Source organism: Cynocephalus volans, chromosome 9 (genome assembly GCF_027409185.1).
Source record: "Cynocephalus volans isolate mCynVol1 chromosome 9, mCynVol1.pri, whole genome shotgun sequence".
In the NCBI taxonomy this organism is placed as follows: domain Eukaryota; kingdom Metazoa; phylum Chordata; class Mammalia; order Dermoptera; family Cynocephalidae; genus Cynocephalus; species Cynocephalus volans.
Genome location: NC_084468.1, coordinates 126,988,837 through 127,012,522, shown reverse-complemented (window position 1 = coordinate 127,012,522; position 23,686 = coordinate 126,988,837). Strand labels below are relative to the sequence as shown.

The 23,686-nt window shown below is 41.8% G+C and overlaps 1 protein-coding gene and 1 pseudogene across 1 annotated transcript in view; both read left to right on the top strand.

The window, feature by feature from the left end:
- FREM3 (FRAS1 related extracellular matrix 3) overlaps positions 1-23,686 on the top strand; it is a 119,570-nt gene that overhangs the window by 81,496 nt on the left and 14,388 nt on the right.
- On the top strand, positions 1,061-16,456 carry LOC134386338 (solute carrier family 25 member 16-like; annotated as a pseudogene).

Sequence of the window (23,686 nt, the reverse complement as noted above, 5' to 3'; positions counted from 1 at the left end):
GGTTCAACTTCAGGAAAAACCTACTAGCTAAATTCTAGGTTTCAAAATATACTGCAGAAAGATGTTATATAATTTTTTGGAACACTATTAAGATAAGAATATATAGTATAATATGACTTACATTGTTTATATACAAGCCTTGCCTAAGAAAATAGATAAAAGTCCTTCTAGAGTCATAGAAGCATGAAATCTTAGAAACAGAACAGGACCTAGAGATCATGTGGTTCAGCCTCATCACTGAAACCAAACACACTGATTTTTTCAAGTTTGCCCAACCAGTGAAAGCCCAAATTCCTATCCCTGAGTCCATAGCTCCTTTGCCCTCTCCTATGATGCTTCAGTGGGGTGGTTCTGGGATGTATTTACCACCAAGAAATAGCAAACCTTCCAAAGAGAAATATTGTTTTCATTTTAAAGTCACTAAATGCAGTTATAGTAGTGGCTGTCTAGTGTTTTTGGTGACAGGAAGCTACCTTCATGTTTAAAACCCACAGGAAACACCAGTCATCAGAGTTTGACGCCATCACTGGATAAAAGAGTTGCAGCCTTTTCAAGTGTTTGAAAAGTTGTGCCTATTATATTCCATAAAACACTAACTCCACAGGCACCATTTAGCAAGCAAACCTCTTGAAGAACATGTTTATATATGCACACGGCCAAAAAGTAGGTAGTCTGGAGAAAGTGCCAGGTCTCTGATTTTGGCTCTCTCTACGCAGGTGAACAATAGGGTTCTTTAATGTGTCTTGATCCTCTTTAAATACTGTGGGTTCTGCATCGTTGTCTCGTTTTATGTGGGCACATGCTGGCTGAGTGTGTATAACTGAACAAAGAATCCAGTTGTTCAAAGTGAACTTTGAAGAAAGAGATGCAAACAACATCCCATCTAATAAGTGAACAAAAATCTGAAATAAAAGAGGCTCGTGCATATTGCCAGTTGTCTCATAGGCTAAACAAACTTCCATGTAGAAATGAAAAATGCCCAAAATAGAAAGGAGAACCATGATTTGGTCCCACCAGGTTGGCATCCTGTCATAGTCCTTTCTAGACATGGTCTTGGCCCATGGTTTGTAAGTTGGCAAACAAGGCTCCCATTGCAGCCCTGATGGCAGAGGCTGTGGTCTTGGCAGAGGCTGACCCTCCTCCCCAATGCTGCAGGCAGCAGAGGCCAGAGGATCCACTACCTGCTGAGACTTCTACTGGCTACACTCCTGTCTGACTGGAGGTGTTGCCGAATGCTGTGCCAAAACAATAGTTGCTCCTTTGGATCAAATAAAGTTTTTATTACAAGCTCACAATCACCATTTCAAGCATTTAGGAGTATTTTCTGCATTGTGTGCTGTTCCCCAAAAGGAAGAATACCTTGAATTGTACAAGGGTACTTCAAAAAGTTCATAGAAAGTTTTATGTTATTTTTCAATTCTATTTTCCCATGAAGTTTTTGAAGTACCCTCATGTTAAGGGTATGGTGCACTGATGATTCGAATCTTTCCCTATGGCACAATCCAGTTTATGGCATTTGAACATTTTAAAACGTTAATTACAACAAAACTGGGAATTTCCAGTCATGTGAACAAATAAATGGTTAGATCCATGGCAGGCTGTATTGACATGCTTAGAGTAGGCCTAGCACTCCACATGAAAGGGGAAGACATCTATACAGGAATTCTTCATGCATTCAGAACAATTTATGTTTGTAAGGAAGGTGGTTTCCTTGGATTTTACAGAGGCCTGATGCCTATGTTTGGAATGGCTCCATTTGCAAGTATTTCATTTTTTATTTTTGGTAACTTAAAGAGTGTTGGGCTTTCCCAAGCTCCTACTACGCTTCTTGGCAGACCTTCATCAGACAATCCTAACGTCTTAGTTTTGAAAACTCACATAAATTTACTTTGTGGTCATGTTGCTGGAGCAATAGCACAGACAGTATCCTACACATTCAATGTAGCTCATTGGCAAATGCAATCAGGAATGTTCTGCCAGAATTTTAAAAGTGCCTGAGAAGAACAGAACGTTTGTTCAGGACCTTAGGATGCCTTGTTCATCCAAAAGACTGTTTAAAGATTTCAGTCGAGATAGCCTTTTGGTTTGAAAGGAAAGAAACAGCTCTATTTGAAATGTGGAAGTCTTCATTGCTGAAACCTAAAGGTAGCCCTTCAAGCTTTAGATCTACAACCACCTGCTAGTAATAGTGTAGAACTTGAGCTGTAAAGAAAGCATAAAGGACACCTTCTCACACATCCTCTAAGAAGATTATATCAATATTTCAAATATTATTATGAAATTGTGTTGTCTGTAATCATCACAGAACTAGTAAAAATAAAATATGTTGTATTAATGAGCCCCAAAATTCTATGCACAATGCTTATACTTGTTTGGAATGACTTGGACTGTTTTATTATGAATTTTTAGCTTGTTATAACACTTGCTTTCCAAAAATATTCAAGAAGTCCTTTAGCTTCTTTTTAAAATGCTGTTATGGATCCTGAAATTGTCTCTTCATGTGTGGGCATAGAAGTGTCATCATTTAACCATTGTCTTTCAGAACCACACAGGATACTATGAAGTATGCCTATGGACATCATGGAATTCAAAAAGGAGTTTATCGTAATTTATCTCTTAATTACATTCTCTGCAATCCCTCTCAAGCAATGGCTTTTACAACATATGAACTGATGAAGTAGTTTTTTCACCTCAATTTAAAAAATCTTGGTTTCTTTTCATTAATAAATTTTCAGAGGGAGAAATAAAATGTTACTTCAACTGTGGGAGGAACATTACCTGAAGGGTATATTTACCCTGTCACAGGAACCATTGGAATTTTAGTACTTAATTTTTTTTTAAGTCACAAATCAAATCAAAAGTACTTATTATATTTTTATATATTTTTGATGCCAAACATTTTTTTTCAGAACATTGAAAGAAAATTCCTAAGCTGATGCCGGCTAATCAGTTAGATTGTTTGAAACCATTTTAAAGTGTTATTTGGAGGTAGAACTCACTTCAAAAATGCAAGCTTTTAATTGTAATCATGATTTTTAAAAGATTCTAACATTGTTTATTATTATTAAAATAAGCAAATTTGGTTATATTGCAGCAAAATGATAACTGAATTTTTAAGTTCTATAGAACAGAGCCACCATTGAAGTATTATTCTTAGCTCTCTTCTCATAATTCTGCTGCACTGGATAGAAGGACAAATACTTTTTCCTTCATTTTTTAGTAAAATAAATGTTGTGTTTAAAAAATAGCCATGTAGAGACTCAAAAATAAATGAAAAATTATTAGGTTTTGCTCAAATGTTATTACCAGGTATTATGAGTGATTTATATCTGTTTTTAAAAGTCAATATATTTCCCAAAGCCAGTAAAATAATAAATACTGAGTATTTTTGCTATCGAAAACAGAGAAGCTTTATAGATTTGTTTTTGTTAGATGATTTGTTGTACACTAGAAAATTTATTTAAGTGGTTTGTGAAATATCCATTAATGTAGATGTGAATGTCGAAGAATGTTTCTAAGGTATTATGTCATGACATATCAATTAGTTCTTCCATGTAAAATAATTTTAGTGCAATATAAACCTAAGTAGAAATGTAAAATATGTTTTGAATTGTTATCCTTTATATTAAGAAATGGTTTAAAATGTAAGAATTCCACTTATTGTGTTTGGAGCATTTTTTATGTTTTATTATAAGTATGACAGAAATGGGAGAGGATTCTATCTTCAGAAATGGTGATTTTTAAGACTTTAAAAAACTAAGTTGAAAGTGTTATTCTTTTTTGCTTCAATTTTTATTTTTTTGCATAAAAGATTTCTTGCCATACCTTGGTAAAAATTTGATCAATTGTTTTCATTTTCAAAGTTTTTAGTTGAAAAATAAATGTTTCGGGCCGGCCTGTGGCTCACTCGGGAGAGTGTGGTGCTGATAACACCAAGGCCCCGGGTTCGGATCCCATACAGGGATGGCTGGTTCGCTCACTGGCTGAGCGTGGTGCTGACAACACCAAGTCAAGGGTTAAGATCCCCTTACCGGTCATCTTTTTAAAAAAAAAAAAAGAAAGAAAAAAGAAAAATAAATGTTTCTTTGTATGATATATAAATGTACCAGCAGGTAGAAATGCATGTGTTCCTAAAACTATTTTGTATATTTTCATTTCTGAGCCATACTGTAGCTACCTGTTGTTATTAAATCTTAAGATAACTTAAATGTAAAAAGAAAAGAAAGACCATGAGCCATATAAGTAGCCTAACCAAGAAAATTCTTTATGTTTGACTTTTCAGAAAAATAGAAACGGCATTAAATTACCAGTTTATGAAGTAGTGAGTATATAAAGATTATAAGAAAATGAAAAAAGACTTTTTGCTAACTTATAAAGTACAAATTGTTCGCCTCTCAGTATTTGGAGTTAATGGGGAGGAAACTGAAATGCTAGTCCCTTTATTGGCTTCACATGAAAGACAGAGAAAGAAAGAGAATAAAGAATGCATACGGCTTCCTTTGTGATCATGTTTTCTTCATTAATCCCTTGCTTATCCTGGTAAACCACTCGGGCTACATTTTTCTCTCTTTTTTGACTCTGTCCTTTATATTTCAAATAATAAAGTTGCATCTGTAAATCATGATGGCCCCTGAGATAATAGACTAACTCAAATCAGATACCAAGAGTGAAGGCCAAAATACCTGAATTGAATTCTGTTCATGTCACAGCATTATAGGAACAACAAAGCCATCATGTGAACAACAAAATTAGTAAGATGAGCTCAATTGGACCAACCTATAAGTGCAGCTACATGCAGGAATATACAGAAGTAAACAGAAGTGTTAAAATCTATTTCTCAAAGAAATATTTTATCCTTGAACCTTGTATTAGTCTGTCTCTGTTGCTTATAACAAAATACACAGAACTGGGTGATTTATAAAGAAAATGAAATTTATTGCTTACAGTTTCTGAGGCTGGGAAGTCCAAAGTCCATCTGGTGGTGGTGACAGTGACCCACAGGTCTCACATTGCAAGACAGTGGAAGCAGAGAGAGCAGAGAGAGAGAGAGACAGACTCTTCTCTTTTTTTAAAGCCCTCAGAACCACACCCCTGACCACCATTTTTAATCCATTCACCACAACACAGTCCTACAATCCAATCACCTCTGCGAGGCTCCACCTTTCAATTACCATAATAGGATTTGGTACCCTCTTAACAGTCATGGTGGGGGTTAAGTTTCTAATACATAAAACTAGGGGGACACAATTCAAATTCCAGTGAGTTTTGGGGGGACATAATTCAATCCACTACACACACCCACCACCACCATTAAACCATCAACTTAATCACCTCTTCAAGTCCCCACCTTTCAATGACCATAATAGAATTTTCCACCCTCAACAGTTACAGTGGGGATTAAATTTTGGGGGGACATTCAACCCAAGGCAAGCCCTGTCATATTTGTAAGAACCCAAATGCCCCAAGGGATCACACCCTGATCACATAAGTCCTTCTCGGCCACACCCCATCATGGCGCTGGTTGCCCTTCTACTCTCTTTCCCGCTGGCGCGAATCGCACACCAATCAGCCACCCCAAGACCCATGTGATATGCTAAGTAGGGATTGTATTTTAAGCCAATCAGCCTTCCCTTAAAGCCCTATATATATGTGTGTGTGCCGCCTAATAAACGAGCTCTCTCCGGTGGATCGTCAACTGGTGTCGATTCGTCCTTTCATTTGGTGCCGAAACCCGGGACGGAGCTTCTCTCGAGCAGAGACACTTCTCGGATCGCAGCGGCAACACTTTCCGAGCCGCCCCTCAGGGCTCCCTCGAGCTGTAACACTTTTCAAATTGCAGTGGCAGCACTTTTTGAGTCGCCCCTCGGGAACTCCGTCCCACCAGGACTGGCCTCCCTTCCACCGCTCACCATTGACGGTCCACCCTCATCCATTCTTTTCAGCGCTGGCTCCTTCCACTCACCACCGGCTCATTATTAGGTAAGCCCCCTTTCCTAAAGGGCACCAGCCCTTTTTCAGGCTACCACAGGGAGTCTAGATCATCCAGTAGCCCCTAACGCCCATACCCCACCCCACCATGGTCTTCACGACCACCATAAATTCCCAAACTATAACAGGTTCCAAAGCCCCAGTAAACTTTTACTTTCATTTTTGGAGGTTAAAAGCCCCATTCTGTTCTCTCCTTCACCCTCCTGTCCACCATTCTCTTCTCTCCACTTCCCGGGTCCGGGACCTGACCAGAAAATCCTGGCGCTAGGTTCCTTCAGGCACCGGGCTTTTGCCCTAGAGAAGTGGAAGTCTGAGTGACGACCCTCACCTCCCTTCTCTCCTCCTGGTTCGTACCTGAACCTGCCGGGACTGATGTGACCTACTGGGGACGCCCTCTAGGATCCCGCCTTTCCCAACCGGCCGAAGGATCTGTCCTATCACTAAATCTCTGTCCGATTTCTGTCTAAATTCCCATTAAGAGACCAGAATGGGCGCTTCCTCCTCCTCCCTAGGGGACTCCCCACTTCAATGCCTTCTGAAAAACCTCACCAACCTTTCCGTCAGGCCGAATATTGAGCCCAAACTCCTCACCAAATTCTGTACACAAGATTGGCCTTATTATCCTTTAGATAATCAAAACACATGGCCCCCTGAGGGCACACTAGATCCTAACATTCTATGAGACCTCTTTAACTACTGCCAGATCCTAAAAAAATGGAAGGAGATCCCCTACATCGAGGCTTTTCGCCTCTTGGCTCAGAACCCCGCCCTCTGCTCCTCCTGTGCTCCCTCTCAAGTCCTTTTAGCCTGTAAACCCTCTTCACAGTCACCCCTCGATTCTTCCATCTTCGACCCTGCTGATGAACCCCCACCCTACTGACCTCCTCCTCCCCCAGTGCCTCCGGCATCCGCTCCTCCTCCCCCATCATCTGCATTACCTTCTGTACCTCCTGTGCCATCCACTCCCCTGTCTACCCTCACCTACTCCTGACCAACTAAGCCCCCCTTTCACCCGTTCCCGAGGACCTCCCCCCACCCCTTTAACAATCGCCCCACTACGTGAGGTAGCTGGGGCTGAAGGAGTAGTTAGGGTCCATGTTCCCTTTTCCCTAGCTGACCTTACAGAATTAGAAAAAAGACTAGGCTCTTTCTCTACCGACCCTACCACCTACATTAAAGAATTCCAGTGGATCCTGCAGGCCTACAGCCTCACACATCATGACATCTCATGCTCCTAGCCAATACCCTCCTCCCCAAGGAACGCCGCAGGGTCTGGGATACAGCCCAAACCCATGCCACTGACACCCAATCCGAATCATCCGCCAGGCCACCAAGCAGTCCCAGAACAGGAACCTAATTGGGATTATAACACAGCCCAGGGAATCCAGGCTCGAGACCGTTTTGCCTCTTGCTTAATAATTGGCCTCAAAAAATCGGCTCACAAGGTCGTCAATTTCCAAAAAATTCAAGAAATTATCCAAAAAAGGAGGAAACTCCCTCCGAGTTCCTCAATAGATTAACTCAGGCCTTTCAACAGTACACTAACTTAGACCCCAACTCAGAAGATGGCCAGCATGTCCTTATGACCTATTTCCTGGCCCAATCCTACCCCGGCATTAAAACTAAACTTAAAAAATTAGAGCAGCAAAAAAAAAAAAAAAAAAAAAATTAGAGCAGGGTCCTGCAACCCCTCAGACCGAAATCCTGTCAGTGGCCTTCAAGGTTTTTCATAATCGGGAGGAGGAAAAAGAACGTCGAAAACAAAAGGCTGACCATGCCAACTTCCAGATGTTGGCCCAGCTTATCAAACCCCCTGGGTGCCCTCCCACAGCCTCCACCTCTAAGCCTCCACCTGGAGCCTGCTTTAAATGTGGAAAGGAAGGGCACTGGGCAAAGGTTTGCCCCACCCCCAGGCCACCCACCACTCCTTGTCCAAAATGCAAAAAGAAGGGACATTGGGGATCTGATTGCCCCCTTGCCCGAAGGGGTGAGGGACCAACTGCCCCACAGTCCCCCAAACCGTGGATACCACCTATGGCGGGCCTCGTTGAGGAGGACTGAAGGAGCCTTGGGCCCTTCCCGACCATCTCTATAACAAAGCAAGAGCCCAGGGTATCCATGGTTGTGGACGGCCACCCAATATCTTTCCTCCTGGACACTGGAGCCACCTTTTCGGTCTTAAGGGAATATAAAGGCCCCACCACCTCCAGCAGCTCTCCTATAGTCGGGGTAGGAGGTAAACAAATCTTTCCCCAAAAAACCCCTCTTTTAACCTGCTGCCTTCAAGGCACTCAATCTGTTTTCTCCCATTCCTTTCTAGTATCCTACTAATTCCACCCCTCCAAAGAAGTCCTTACCCATCCTAACGCACCCTGTTAACCCCACAGTTTGGGACACTGCCAGCCCCGCTCTGGCCCAGTGTTCCCCTGTACACATAAAACTAAAAGACCCCTCCAAATATATTTGTCAGGCTCAGTATCCATTAACCACAACAGCCCTCCTCAGGTTAAGCCCCATCATTCAGGACCTATTAAAAAAGGGGTATCTCCGTCCCACTCGCTCCCCTTTCAATACTCCCGTACTCGCTGTACTCATTTCTCGGTTCTGGACTTAAAAGATGCCTTCTTTTCCATACCCCTGGAAACCGATACTCAAGACATTTTTGACTGACCCCCACTCCCGTCACTACAGGCCCTTCTAACAGCCCCTGCACTTCATCTCCCTGATCTAACTAAACCCTTTTTCCTAAAATACGGGACAAGCTCTGGGAGTTCTAGGACAGAATTATGGCCCCTCCTTTGCCCCCGAAGCATACCTATCAAAACAATTGGGCCCCACTGTACAAGGCTGGGCACCCTGTTTAAGAGCCCTGGCAGCGGGGCAGTTACTGCATACGGAGGCATCCAAATCAACATTTGGGGCACCTCTCACCATTCTCTCACCACATCACCTAAAAGACCTCCTTACCTATAAGGCTCTCCAAATCCCTCCCACCTTCCAGAATCCTAACCCTCCTATCCTTGTTTCTGGAAAATCCTGCCCTATCCTTCACTACCTGCCCACCCCTAAATCCGGCCACCCTACTGCCTATACCAGATTCCCCCAACACCCCTTTGCACAGCTGCGTAGAAAGCCTTCAAAATTTTATACCTTACCGCTCTTCCATCACTGAGGGACCCCTATCTCACGCTGATCTCACATGGTTCACGGATGGGTCCTCATTCAAGGAAGGAAAACGCACATGCCTTCTGTCCGGCGCCTCAAATACCTCTTGGTGTTTGTTGATACCTTTTCAGGATGGGTAGAGGCATTCCCAACATCCAATAAAAAGGCCTCCACCATAGCCCAGACTCTCCTTTCCCAAATCATCCCACGATTTGGGATGCCTACTTCCATTCAATCTGACAATGGACCTGAATTTACCGCCCAGATAATACAAAAACTCTCCCAGTCACTCTCTCTCCCCTGGCACCTACATTGCCCTTACCAACCTCAGGCATCTGGAAAGGTAGAGAGAACCATCTACACTTCCCCAGAACCCAAAACCCCCCTAACCCCTAAGTGGGAAGGCCCATGTCCTGTCATCCTTTGCACTCCAACTGCTGCTAAACTTGCCCTGCCAGGTAATCATGTTACTCCATGGATTTATATTTCCAGGCTGAAGCCTTACACTCAGGATCCGCCCTTGGCCACTGAGAACTCCAATAACAAGCTGCAAAAGAACTGAACGCACCATTCTTTTAAGTGTATCCCTCATCCTACCGACCCTTTCAAACTCCGCCTATCCCAGACCTCAGCCTTACCCCCAATTCCCGAGACATGAACCTTCTCCTTGGCCTTCTCCTGTTCTTTTCATTTCACCCAGAGAGCTTTCAGGCCCCTCTGCTAGCTCCCCAGGGTCACCCATTTACAACTGGCAACAGATCATTTCTGAAAGACTCATCTTTCTCTCTCCCGGAAATTGTTTTCTCTCATGCGACCGCTCCTGGCGGCCGTCCCCTTAAACGTTTCCCTTCCTCAACCATTTATGACCACACCTTCGCCCCACCAGGCTCTTTCTTCTGGTGCAATGGAACCCTCTCTACCTCCATCCTGCCTAATCTTACTGCCCCATGCCTTCTTGTCACCATCGTCCCTCAACTCACTCTGTACACCAGTTCAGAACTGTTCCATCTTCTTCATCCCCCCTCAAGGCAAAAAAGGGCCGCCTTCCTCCCAATCATGGTCGGTATTTCCTTAACAACATCAGCGGTCGGAGCCGGCCTGTCGGGAGGAGCCTTAGGACACAGTTTATGGGCGGTCGAAGACATAAATGCTAAACTTGAAGGGGCTCTGACCTCCACTGCCAAATCTCTTTCCTCTCTACAGAGACAAATTACCTCTTTAGCTCAGGTCACCTTCCAAAACCGTAGAGCACTAGACCTCTTCACCGCAGAAAAAGGAGGTACTTGCATCCTCCTTGGGGAAGAATGCTGTTATTATATCAATGAATCCGGTCTAGTAGAAACAAACATCATTAAACTCACCGACTTAGCTTCCAGCCTATGAACCACATCCAGTTCTAACCCCTTTTCTTCTTTTATCTTAAACCCTATCCTAACTTGGATTTGGCCCATTTTGGGACCTCTAATCATTATCCTCATAACCTGCCTTTTCTTGCCCTGCATCATTAGGTTTCTTCAAGCCCAAGTGGGAAAAATCTCTAATCAGGCCTTTAACCAGCTTTTGCTTAGAAACTACCAGCTTCTAGGTACCGATGAACCCCCCGCCTCATCTCGTGAGCGCCTCAGCCGATGCTGAAGAGACACCACCTCACAGAGGAAACGCATCCTACACGCCCTCGCCACCGACGCCTGGCTGCTCCCTCCAGTCTCCAACTACGAACAATGGAACCGGTGCATATTTGACTTGTGGCTTCAAGGAACGTTTATGGACTTTTCCCCTTTTGAAATTACTTGTTTCTCCACCCTCGCTCGATGACTTCAACGTCCCCTTTCCTAAAACAAGAAAAAGGGAGGAATGTAAGAACCCAAATGCCCCAAGGGATCACACCAAGGAATGTAAGAACCCAAATGCCCCAAGGGATCACATCCTGATCACATAAGTCCTTCTCGGCCACACCCCATCATGGCACTGGTTGCCCTTCTCTTCCGTACTCTCCTTCTCGCCGGCGCGAATCGCACACCAATCAGCTCACCCCAAGCCCCATCCGGTATGTTAAGTAGGGATTGTATTTTAAGCCAATCAGCCTTCCCTAAAAGCCCTATATATATGTGTGTGTGCCGCCTAATAAACGAGATCTCTGGTGGATCTCAACTGGTGTCGATTCGTCCTTTCAGTATTTCTACATTAAACTTTACTTTCTATTTTAAAACCTTAGGGCTGGCCCATGGCTCACTTGGAACAGTGTGGTGCTGATAACACCAAGGCCACAGGTTCAGATCCCTATATAGGGATGACCAGTTAGCTCACTTGGGAAAACGTTGTGCTGACAACACCAAGGGTTAAGATCCCCTTACCGGTCATCTTTTAAATTAAAAAAAAAACTAGGTATATTAAAAGACAACCAACTTTTGTCCTTTTTCCCATCCTATTCCTTCCCCCATAAGTAAACATTTTATTTAATTTTATAGCTCCCAAGTGGAGCGTTCCAAAGTGGAGCTTTGAAAAAACCAAAGTCAAAGAAAACTAAAAGCCAGAGTCCTCTGGCTAGTACATTCTCACTCTAAAGGAGGCTCTACTTGAGCAGCCAGTTTATAAGCAGGAAATTGTTTGATAAGCATGAGATCTTAGCAATGCCATTAAGCCAGTACAGCCATCTTGGTCTTTGGCAAATAACTGCCAAGGTTCCTAAATACTCAAGGTCCAAGGTCAGCGTACCCTTTGTTGTAACATTGTCAAAGAACAAAATTACAACAAATTTGGTTGGAGATCTCAATTGGCTTTATTGTGATTCCAGAACTGGGCAACACATTATTCAACAAAATAGAATAAGTGTTCCAATGAGCCAAGCAGAAGAGGTTGGTTTTATAGACAGAAAAAGGCTAAAGAAAGCAGAAACAAAGAACAAAAACTAGATCAGTCATTTCAAAGTTACTTTTCTTGTAAGGTGGTGATGGAGTTTGGATGTGTTGTCCCCTCCAAAACTCATGTGGAAATTTGATCCCCAATGTGGCAGTGTTGGAAACTGATTGAGTCATGCCGGCGGATCCCTCATGAATGGATTAATGCTCTCCCTGGGGGAGGAGGGGTAGTGAGTGAGTTCTCCGTCTATAAGTTCCCAAAGACTTGTTTAAAGGACCCTGGTGCATGTGGGCTCTCTCTCTCCCCTCCCCCCGCATCTGCTTGTACCCACTGGCTGCCTGCCACTTTCTGCCATGAGTACAAGCAGCCTAAAGCCCGTGCCAGATGCAGCTCTCTTAGAATTATAAGCCAAATAAACCTCTTTTCCTTTAGCAGCACAAACGGACTAAAACAGGTGGGGACAGGAAGACAGAACAATAGGAAAATAAGATCAGGTTACTTCAGGCTATCTCTTTTCTGTAAGATTAAAGCAGAGGGAAGTTCATTATGATATCTATTGAAGATTTAAACTGGCTTACTCTGGAAATTGGCTTTATTTTTCTCCTGACTTGTCAGAAGGTCAGACCACAGACTAAGTGACATGGAAATTAGCAGGGGTGACTAAAAATCATTTTGATTTTTGATTTTTGATTTTTAGTGTGGTCTTTGGGGACAAAGTTCCTACTTAGTCCAAAACAATGGCCTCCTATAATTTTTATTTAACAATACAGCTGGAAATAGCCAACCCATCGTTTCTTCTTTTGACTGCCTGCACTTTTCTAGGTTTTATGAAGAATGAACTTCAGCTGAAGCCATTTTCCTTCAAACATGGTATAAAACCGTTGGCTGTGCCAGAGATGTAATCATGCTAACCTAGCCCCACTCTGCTGAAGCTACACTTGGTCTCATTCTATTAAGCCCAAATTTGACTCTACTGAGTTAGTGCATGAATATATCAATCACCACAGTCTGCATTAATGGTAATCACCACCAGGTACTCATCTGTAAAATACTGTGGTCTGATTTCCTCTTCTCTTCAAGTTCCCTGCAAGGGTGCTCATTTAGCAGCTGTTGTGAGTAATTTTTATGGGAACTAATTCTGCTTTAGATATATTCTACGAGAAATGCCCTCACCCATCTAATGCACAGAGACACGAGGTACAGTAAAGCGAGACTTTAATAATGGCCTTGCAATCCGGGTGTCTGTGAATGGGACAGGTATATGAAAAAGGTCTTGAAAGAAAGTGAGCCGAGGTGCCGGTACCGTTCAAGCTTTATTAAAGAAAGAAATCTGCTGGGCTGTGCTCAGAGTGGCACAGGGCCCAGGGCTGCCCTGGAAAGGGGACAGCACCAGGTGGGGGGTGGTAGAGCTTATATTGGTATGTTGGTGCCAAGGGCTGGCTGATACCATCAAGGAGGGTCATCATGCTAATGTGGATCGGGGTGGAGAACTGCGTCCTTGTGGAAGCAAAAGGGGTTTCTGTTTAAGTCAGGAGGCTTCTTGTAAAGGGAACGGGGGGGGGGGGGGGGGAGGAGGTGGGCCCCGCCATTTTGTACTTGGGCTTGTCTAAAGTGGCGCTGGTTACATTGCAAATCTATTAGATCTGTAGCAAGCAATTTATTCCCTAGTGTGCAAGTCCCTTCCCCCATTTCCTCACTGGCTGAATACTACAGGGTGCACAATCTTCCCAAATGACACCTAAAATTTATTACCCCTTTGTAAGGAATTCCTTTGTCTGGGGGCTCAGGACAAGTCTGCGAAAAAGGCCTGCTAAAGCCCTGTGAAAGGAGAAACACCAGGGAATGAAGAAAACAAAATGAGCTAACAACTAATTACCATCTCAAGGAGAGTCTTATCTGTTCAGCAACCCTCCGGGAAAATGAAAAAAACAAAAGGGGCTAGTAACTAATTACCATCTCAATAAAACACCCTCAGATAAGTCATTTCTGAAAATGAGTAACTTAGATTATTTTCTTACAAATTCCCTCCTCTACTTTTCTAAGAACCACTGGTTCCATTTTCATTGTATTTTTGGTTCTCTTTAAATTTTCTTAGCATTCGTTAACTTTCCTCATCATAGTCTGGGTTAACTTGCATCAACGTGAGGTTATTTTGGGCATGGTTCATGGGCTTTTATTTATGAATTGTGGCTTCTATAAACCTTTGTGTCAGGCCTCTGACACATGGAGTAATGCAGCACCCTATTGCTGTTAAAACTCCAGCTAGAATTATAAGGGAGTTTAGAACCAAGTCTACCACCCGCTTCCATTTCCCAAACCATCCTTCTAACCAATCAGTAAATGGATCATAAATGTTAGGTTCAGCGAGACGGAGAAAGCAGAGACAGAGAGAGAGACCCAAGTGAGGTGCTTCCTCAGCCAAGAGATTTTATTCCGCTAATGTGGAGGGGAGACTGAGCCAGATCAGTTCCCACCAAACTAAGGAAAGCAGGGGGGTTATAAGACTTTTAGGGGGGGTTCAGAGTAATGGGCAATTTTGAAATCAGTGGTATGCAAGGTGACACAGTCCTTGTGGTCCAATAACATTTGGTAGATTAAGTCATAGGCTCCTGATTAGCCACTATCTCAGTACAAAGCATTCCAGCCTGAAGCCTGCAAGACATTCCCTTGATGATAACAGTAATGTTTACCCCTTTTCAAGAGAGGAATCTCAGTTCCCAGAGAAGAAATGAAAATGTTATGGCCAACGTCTGACGGGTAAAAGAAATTTGCCCACGAGAACCATGTGATAGGAAAAGGAAAAGAGTTTATTTCTGGCAGCCAGGGCTATGCAGGCCAATCGAGGAGCGCAGCCCCGAGTTGAAACTTCTCGCAGCTTTTATTTTTAGCTAGGCGGGAATTTTTCGTGCCTGACACAATCTAGCCAATGCAAGCAAGCCAGCAATACATAAGCTACTTTTGTGGTTAGCCCTGTAGCCCCTCCCCACCCTGGATTCCCCATAGGGACTTTCCAGGCTAAAATGGCAGAGCCGCCTAAAATGGCGTTGGCCATGCTGCTCTGTTTAGTCCCCCATTTATTTTAGCAAGCGACTTGTACAGAAGCAGAATGCATATGTTAAGGTCAGTAGGGGTTGGGGCATCCCTTAACAAAAATGGGTGGGGGAAGGCTCAACATGACTGCACTGAAACTAAGCCAGCCATGAGACCCAATAATTAATGCCTGCATTTTTAGACAATTCACTTGCCAATGCTGTAAACCCCTGTAATGCTTTAGTAATGGTCCCATCCAGGGCAGTACTAATTGGAATAAAGGTGCAGCATTTCCATCCTGGCATGACATAAACTCCCCCTTGGGACTCCTATTGAAATCTATGTATGTATTTGAGTCAAATGAGCCCTCTAATGCTCTCTGCTTTTGAGGATGGACACTATGATTTTTAGCTGTGGGATGAAATGCCAAGGTGAATGGAATTGCCAATTGGACTAAAGCACAAGTTCCAGTCCATTTGAGTGGCAACAGACCAGGCAGGATTTTCCTTCTACGGTACCACCAAACATCCACTCGGGGGATGGGGAGGTTGGAATAGTTGTAATTTGACTCACCAGAGACGTTTAGGACACAGGTACAAGTTGATAGATCTATGGGTTTGTTGAATTTTTCCCCCTGCCTGGAGAGGCAAGAGAAGTGATTCATCATCCCTAAGGAGAAGGAAGGGATCACCCTTGAACCTGTCCTTCATAGTACATGGAAAAGCAATGACAGGTGTAAGATCTGTGCACTGTGCACAAACCCCACACTTCGGGATGGCTCACCTCACAAAGACCATGAGACAGAGACCGATGCAATCAAGCAAGAGGAGTTTATTTCCAGCATGCTGGGGTCACTCAGCATTCAAGACAAAAGCGACCTCAAGCCTTTAACACAAGAGCTTTTTATACTGTTTTTTAGACAGATTTTCACAATAGGATGAGTAGTTTACTGTTTACAGGTTATCAGAGGTGACCTTTGGATTTATTGGTGGGCTTTAGCAAGGTACCCTGATAAGGAACAGTGCACTTCCCAATCGTTTATCTTCCAGGTGGCTTTTAGATAAGGAACTGGTCAGCAGTCAGTTCCTGGAACCAGGTGGTGTTTTACTCCCTTCCTGGAATTTAATGTGTCTGGGTCTGCCTTACTTAAAATGACATTAGTTATGTTTTCTCGTTTTTAGCAAGCATTAAATACAAAAGCAAATTAAGCATGTTAAAGTTATATTTTTTTTACACAGGCTTCTGCAGGTTTCATTTCCCCATGCATCCTTGTCTTGGTATAGAGCCACCATACAGTGCATTCCCGTTGGGTCTGTACCCCCACCAAGAGGAAATGGAATTACCTGCACCTGTGGCCATCCTGCAGCGCATGCGTAGCAATCGCTCTTGTTCAGTGCGTGCACAGAAAATTTAACCCATTCTATCTGGGCATTTATATCCCCATATCCTGTTTCATTCTCCAGAGTCTGTCTCTGATTTTCTAAACTACCACAGGAGAGGACCTATGTTACATCAAATTGGATGGTCTGAGGCACTGAGGTCTTTGCTATGTTGATAATTAACTTAGGCAGTTGCCTTGGGTAATAATTATCTCCTATATCACCTGGAAAGATTGCCCCAAGCTTACCCATGTTAAAATCCATCAGGTTTGGACCCAACCCATAATTTAAGGGACTTTTCTTAAAGTTACCCTTAAAGACACTCCTGGGGACCCACACATTTCCCACTGATCTTTAGGGGTTTTTTTTTGTGAGGTCTCTAGTCCCTTGACCCTAGTACAGTGAGTCTACCCTTTTTCAGCAGTTCACACAGCAGTCTCAGTGGTGAGCAGCGCCTGGTAGGGACCTTCCGAACTCCACCAAAGTTTGTCCTCCTCTCAGGTCTTGGCCAACACTAGGTCACCGAGATGGAAATGATGGACAGTGAATTCAAGAAACAGGGACTGAGCAAGAAGACCTTTTAACCTGAGGGAAGACAAGGAAGAGAATATGGCCAGTATATAGTTTTTAAGAAATTGATCTTTGGTTTTTTCTGTGTCAAAATGTTGCCTCTTCTTTCTTAGGTTCTACCCTAAGTTTATCAAGGGTTCCTGGTGGGAACTTACCAAAGGGAACTCCTGACCCCCCAATCCTCGTCAAAAGTCATGAGGGGTATCACCTTTTCTCCCTTTTCCCATTCGGGGCAATCGCTTTAAAAATGACCAGGTTTCCCACATTTATAGCACCTGTTGCTAGCTTGAGGTTTCTCTCCATGAGGGCCGCTTTGGTCTCGAGTGGAATCTAGGGTTCTTTCATCCCCGGTGAGGAGGGTTTGATTCCAGATTCCTTCTAATTACTTTTTTTTACTGTGGATACCATGATCTTTGCTTTTTGTTTGTTTCTCATCTTCCCTCCTCACAAACACTTTTTGGGCCTCCCTGAGTAGTTCCTTAGTTGGTTTTTCATTTCAACCATCTAATTGCTGTAGCTTTTTAATAATATCAGGCCAGCTTTTAGTTACAAAATTAACTTCAAGAGACCCTGTCCTGTTGGGTCTTCCAGGTCTAACCCAGAGTATTTCCTCATTTGGTCTCTGAGCCTCTAAAAAAAGGCAGAGGGAGTTTCCTCTTTTTCTTGTTGAATATCAAAGGCCTTGGAAACATTTTGTGACCTTGGGGTGGATTCTTTTATTCCTCTGATGATTAGCGTTCTGAGGTCTTGCTTTCAGGCCCTATCTCTGGGATCACTACTACCTCATTTGGGATCCAAATTTGAGAACTTTTGTTCCCCTGACAGGACCACCTGTCTGGGAGGGTGCTGTCTCTCCCAGATGGACACAGCCACTCTGCTAATCATTCCTCTTTCTTCCCCTGTAAAGAGGATGCTCATTATAGACATCATTTTGACCCAAGTGTAATAGCTGGGCTCTAAGAATTTGTCGGGCTGGTCTGCCAGACTGAGGAGGTCTTAATAATGATTTAATTTCCTTTTAAAAATATCTAACTTTGGTACTTGTCAGGGGGACATTCATGAATCGGATCTCTCCTGGCCCCATGGGGATGACCCTAAGGGGAAACATTTTGGAGGTTTCCTTAGAGGGCCCCAAAGGGAGGGGAAATTTTTCAAGGTCTTTCTTATATTGTTCTAATTCCTTTCTTAGGCTAGGATATGGATTCACAGTGGCCGAGGGTTTGGACTCCGCCTGGGGATCTGAATATTTAGTCTGCCAAGAACCTCTTGTCTCCCTTTCTGTGGGGCATAAGGAGGAAGGCAGGACAGTGGGTCCCAGGATTCTTTCTTGGGGTTTTCTCCCTCAATTTTAAGAGGAAACATGGGAGTTGCTCCTGGTAACCAGCATAGAGCATAATCCTTTTCCTCCTGGGAGGATGAGGATTTATTATTAACATAGAGGATGAAGGCCTGTCAGACCCAGTTCTCCTCTGAGCCAAACTGTGGCCAGAAGACTGAAGGTTTATAAATTGTTTTCTTGGTCCAAATAAAACAACAGTACTTAATCATTTTCTGTTTCTCCTTGCTCTTTGTCTGGGAATTCGTCTTCCAGTCCTTTAACATTCCCTCCAAGAGACTATCTGGGGGAATGTTGATTGGGAAGAATCTCCTTAATTCTTCCCTTCCTTGTTTCTCTAGGCCTAGAATTCTTATTTCCCATTTTTGTTTTAGGTAAGTGATCCCCAAGTCTGAGTTTTCTCATGTACTCAACCCCCTTTACTGGAGGTTTCTTGTACATGTCAGGCCACTTCATCCATCTCTGGCCATTTCCCTCAAGGGAGAAAGGAACCATGGATCGAGACTCTACACTCATTTTATATCTAGGATATGTCTCAGTCACCCACTTGACCACCTCCAAAAATGCCCAACCACCAAGGTAGTGCTCGTAATCCAATTTCTTACCTTGGCTGTGCATGAGGTTGCCTGCTTGCTGCCACAGAGCCTGCTTTCTTTCCCCTAGCATCGCTTCTGCCATCCTCAGAATAACAGTCTCAGGTGTATCTACAGTTCTGCAAGAAGCTGGGGCACCCAAACAGAGCAGGCCACCCAAAATCAGGTGGGACATGTCTCCCCCTCTATTGGGATCCCAGTCCCATAGTCACAGAGATCCCAGAAAAGCCCCCAAATTGTGAGAAATGCCCTCATGCAATCCAATGCCAAAGGATGGACAAGGAGACATGAGGTACAGCAAAGAGAGACTTTAACAACAGCCTTGCAATTCTGGGTGTCTGTGAATGGGACAGGCACATGGAAAAGGGCTGTAGCAAGCAATTTATTTTCTAGTATGCAAGTCCTCCCCCTCCTCCCACTTCCTCATTGGCTGAGTACTATGAGATGCACAATCTTGCCAAACAACACCTAAAATTTTTTACCCCCTTGAGTCTTCAAAAAGTTCATGGAAGGGCCAGCCTGTGGCTCACTTGGGAGAGTGCGATGCTGATAACACCAAGGCCACGGGTTTGGATCCTGTATAGGGATGGCCGGTTCACTCACTGGCTAAGCGTGGTGCTGACACCAAGCCAAGGGTTAAGACCCCCTTACCAGTCATCTTTAAAAAAAGAAAAAAAAAAGCTCATGGAAAGAGTCATACTATCTTTTAATTCCATTTTCCACAAACGTTTTGAAGTTCCCTCTTATAAACACTTTTTACTATGTCTCTGCTTATCGACTGAAGATTTTTCTTTCAGTTTTTAGTATGTGATTTGAAAACCTTGTAACCGGCCACAGAAAAAAATTGATGTCCAATTTCACAGAGGGATGTAAGTTTTGTCCTGAGGCAGTAGGATTTATAAAACATGCATAAAGTTTGCCAGCTACTTTAGTATCCATCATTAAGTGGGCATCTAACAGAATGATGATAGATTTAAAATACTGTGCTTAAGGAAAAATTGTGCATAAACAAAGTACCATTTTGGTGAAATAAGCACATCCAACTTAAAAAAAATGTGATTAACACTGTTGCTGTGAACCAAGATAAACTTCAACAAATAAATATTTTAAAACTTGAAAGATATATATTGTTGTACTGCAAAAACCCAGAAACCTGTTCAGAAGAAATAGTATCACTATGCTTTACAGGGCTACTCATAATACAATTGCTATAAGTTTTAAAAATAGTAAAATTTTAATTTCAGTTTTTAAATTTGAATTTGATGAAAGAAAATATTTTAGAGGTCATTACCCAACATCTCAGGAACAAAGACTTTAGAAACAACAAGGAAAAAAGAGTATTCCTAAAGTGACTAGTAACCACCCTTGCTCCAACAACAGACAATTTGTAGCCCAGAAAGGAGTGGGATAATATATTCAAAGTGATAAAGGAAAAAACAAAACAAACAAAAAAACTGCCAACCAAGAATATTATACCTGTGAAAACTGTCCTTCAAAAAGGAAAGAGAGATAAAACCTCCCAAACAAAAGCTGAGAGAGTTCATCATCACTAGACCTGCCTTATAAGAGATGCTAAAGAGGGTTCTTCAACTTGAAACAAAAGGACGCTAAATAGCAACACAATAACAGAAAGTATAAAGTATTTGTAAAACTATAAGGAATATGTACATTAATATACAATATAAACAGATGTAAATTGTGACATCAATTACCATAAAGTATATGGAGGGAGGGGGAAGAAGTAGAAGTGTAGAATTTTTGTATGTGATTGAAATTAAGTTGTTACCAGCTTAAAATTGACTGGGAGATATAACTCTAAAATATTTTATGTGAGCCTCATGGTAACCACAAAGAAAATATCCATAGAAGTTACACTAAAGAAAAAGGAAAAGGAATCAAAACATATCAATACAAAAAAATCAATGAAACACAAAAGAAGATAGCAAGAGACGAAAAGAGAAACAAAATACAAGACAAATTAACAAAATAGCAACATTAAATTCTTCCCTATCAGTAATTACTTTAAATGTAAATGTATTAGATTTCCTAATCAAATGACATAGAGTGAGTGGCTGAATGAAAAAAAGAAAAGGACAAAAACACCAAGATCCAACTGTATGTCATCTACAAGAAACTCACTTCAGATTTGAGGATACACATAGGCTGAAAGTAACAAATGGTAAAAGATAGCTCATGAAAATGGTAGCCAAAAGAGAAGAGTAGTGGCTATACTTAAATAAGACAAAATAATAATCTTCTAGTCAAAAATTAACACAAAACAAAGAAAGACATTATACAATAATAAAAGTTTCATTTCACCAGAAAAATATAACAATTACAAATACATATGAATCCAATATCAGAGCACCTAAATATATAAACATTGACAGAACTGAAGGGAGAAATAGACAGCAATAAAATAATAGAAACTTCAATACTCCACTTTCAACAAAAATAGAACAACCAGACAGAATATCAACAAAGAAACAGCAAACTTGAATAACACTATACACCAAATAGACCTAACAAACATATACAAAACATTCCACCCAACAGCAGCTGTATTAGTCCATTTTTGTGTTAGTATAATAGAATACCTGAAACTGAGTAATTTATAAAGAAAAGGGGTTTATTTGGCTCATGATTCTGGAACAGCTGCATCTGGTGTGGGCCTCAGGCTGCTTCTACTCATGGTGAAAAGTGGTAGGCAGCCTGCAGGTACAAGATCACATGGTGAGAGGAAGCAAGAGAGTGAGAGAGAGGTACCAGGATCCATTAAACAACCAGCTCTCATGGGAACTAATAAAGCAAGCAAGCATTCACTCACTAGCCCCCACCCAAGGAGGGCATTAATCTATTCATGAGGGATCCACCCCCTATGACCCAAACAACTCCCAACACTGCCATATTGGGAATGAAATTCCAACATGAGCTTTGGGGGGACAACATATCCAAACTCTATCAGCAGCAGAATATACATCTTTCTCAAATGCACACAGAATATCCTGCAGGACAGATCACATGTTAGATCATAAAAAAAAGTCTTAACAAATTTTAGAAAGTTGAAATCATGTCAAATACCTTTTCTGACCACAATCAAGTGAAATCAGAAATCAACAGAAGAAAAACTGGAAAATCATAAATATGTGGAAATTAAACAACACACTTTTGAAAAACTAATAGGACAAAGAAATCAAAAGAGAAGTTGAAAAATATCTTAAGACATATGAAAATACACACAACATACCTAAACTTATGGGATGCAGCAAAAGCAGTACTAAAAGGGAAGCTTGTAGCAATAAACACCTAAATTTTAAAAAATAAAAAATAAAAATCTCAAACAACCTAAATTTACTCTTAAGAAACCAGGAAAAGAAGAACAAAGACCAAATTAGTAGAAGGAAGGACATAACAAAGATCTGAGCAAAAATAATTGAAATAGAAAATAGAAAAACAACAGAAAAAAACAGTAAAACAGAGTTGGTTTTTTGAAAAGATAAAATGGACAAATCTTTAGCTACGCTAAGAATAAAACAGAGAAGGCTCAAATAAAATCAGAAATGAAAGAGGAGACATTATAACTCAAATCACAGGAAGAAAAAAAAGTAGCATAAGATATTACAGTAGTTCCCTTTTATTTTTTTTATTTTTATTTTTTGGTCGTTTTTTCGTGACCGGCACTCAGCCAGTGAGTGCACTGGTCAGTCCTATATAGGATCCGAACCCGCGGCACGAGCGTCACCGCGCTGCTAGCGCAGCACTCTACCAAGTGCGCCACGGGCTCGGCCCTAGTTCCCTTTTATCTGTGATTTCACTTTTTTACAATTTCAGTTACCTGCAAACAACCCAGTCTGAAAATATTAAATGGAAAATTCCAGGGAAAATAATTCATAAGTTTTAAATTGCACATCACTCTGAGTAGTGTGATGAAACATCACACCATTCTGTTCCAGACCTTCTTTATCACAGGAAGAAGGGTGAGTACAGTATAATAAGATATTTTGAGAGAGAGAGAGAGAGAAAAATAGAGATCACATTTACATAATTTTTATTACAGTATATTATTATAATTGTTCTATTTTATTATTAGTTATTGTTGTTAGTCTCTTATTGTGTGTAATTTATAAATTCAACTCTACAGTAGGTATATTTGTATAGAAAAAACATTATATATAGCATTTGGTACTATTTGTGGTTTCAGGCATCCACTGGGGGTCTTGGACTATATCTCTCACAGATAAGGGGGAACTACTGCACTATGAACAATCATACTTCAAAAAATTGGATAACCTAGAAGAATGGATAAATTCCTAGAAACATACATGTGGAGTATACTATAAAGCAAATATATTTCACAGGGCCTAGTTTCTTGTACTTTCAGGTTTAGTCTAACTTCTTAAAAGTACATGTAAAATGTAGACCTTGCAAAAACCAGGAAATTTTCCCCAGGCTATAGTCTCTGTTGTAAGATAAAGAATTGTAACCCAGCAAGGTTGCTGGTTCAAAGACAGACAAGTTACTGATTGATATGTAAAGACCTGGGAACCTGTGTAGGGAGAAGGAATGTTTCCTAAGATTGAGCTTTTGTTGGTGGATCACTTAAATTGCCTTATGGAATGTCACTATGCTTGTTTTACTCAATGTTACCAGCCTATATTGTTAAACTATAACCCCACCTATGTTCTCTTCCTGTAACTTCCTGGTCTGGAGAATAAATGCGGGAAAAGAATTCCAATTCGTGGTTAATTTCCTAAATGAAAGGAAAG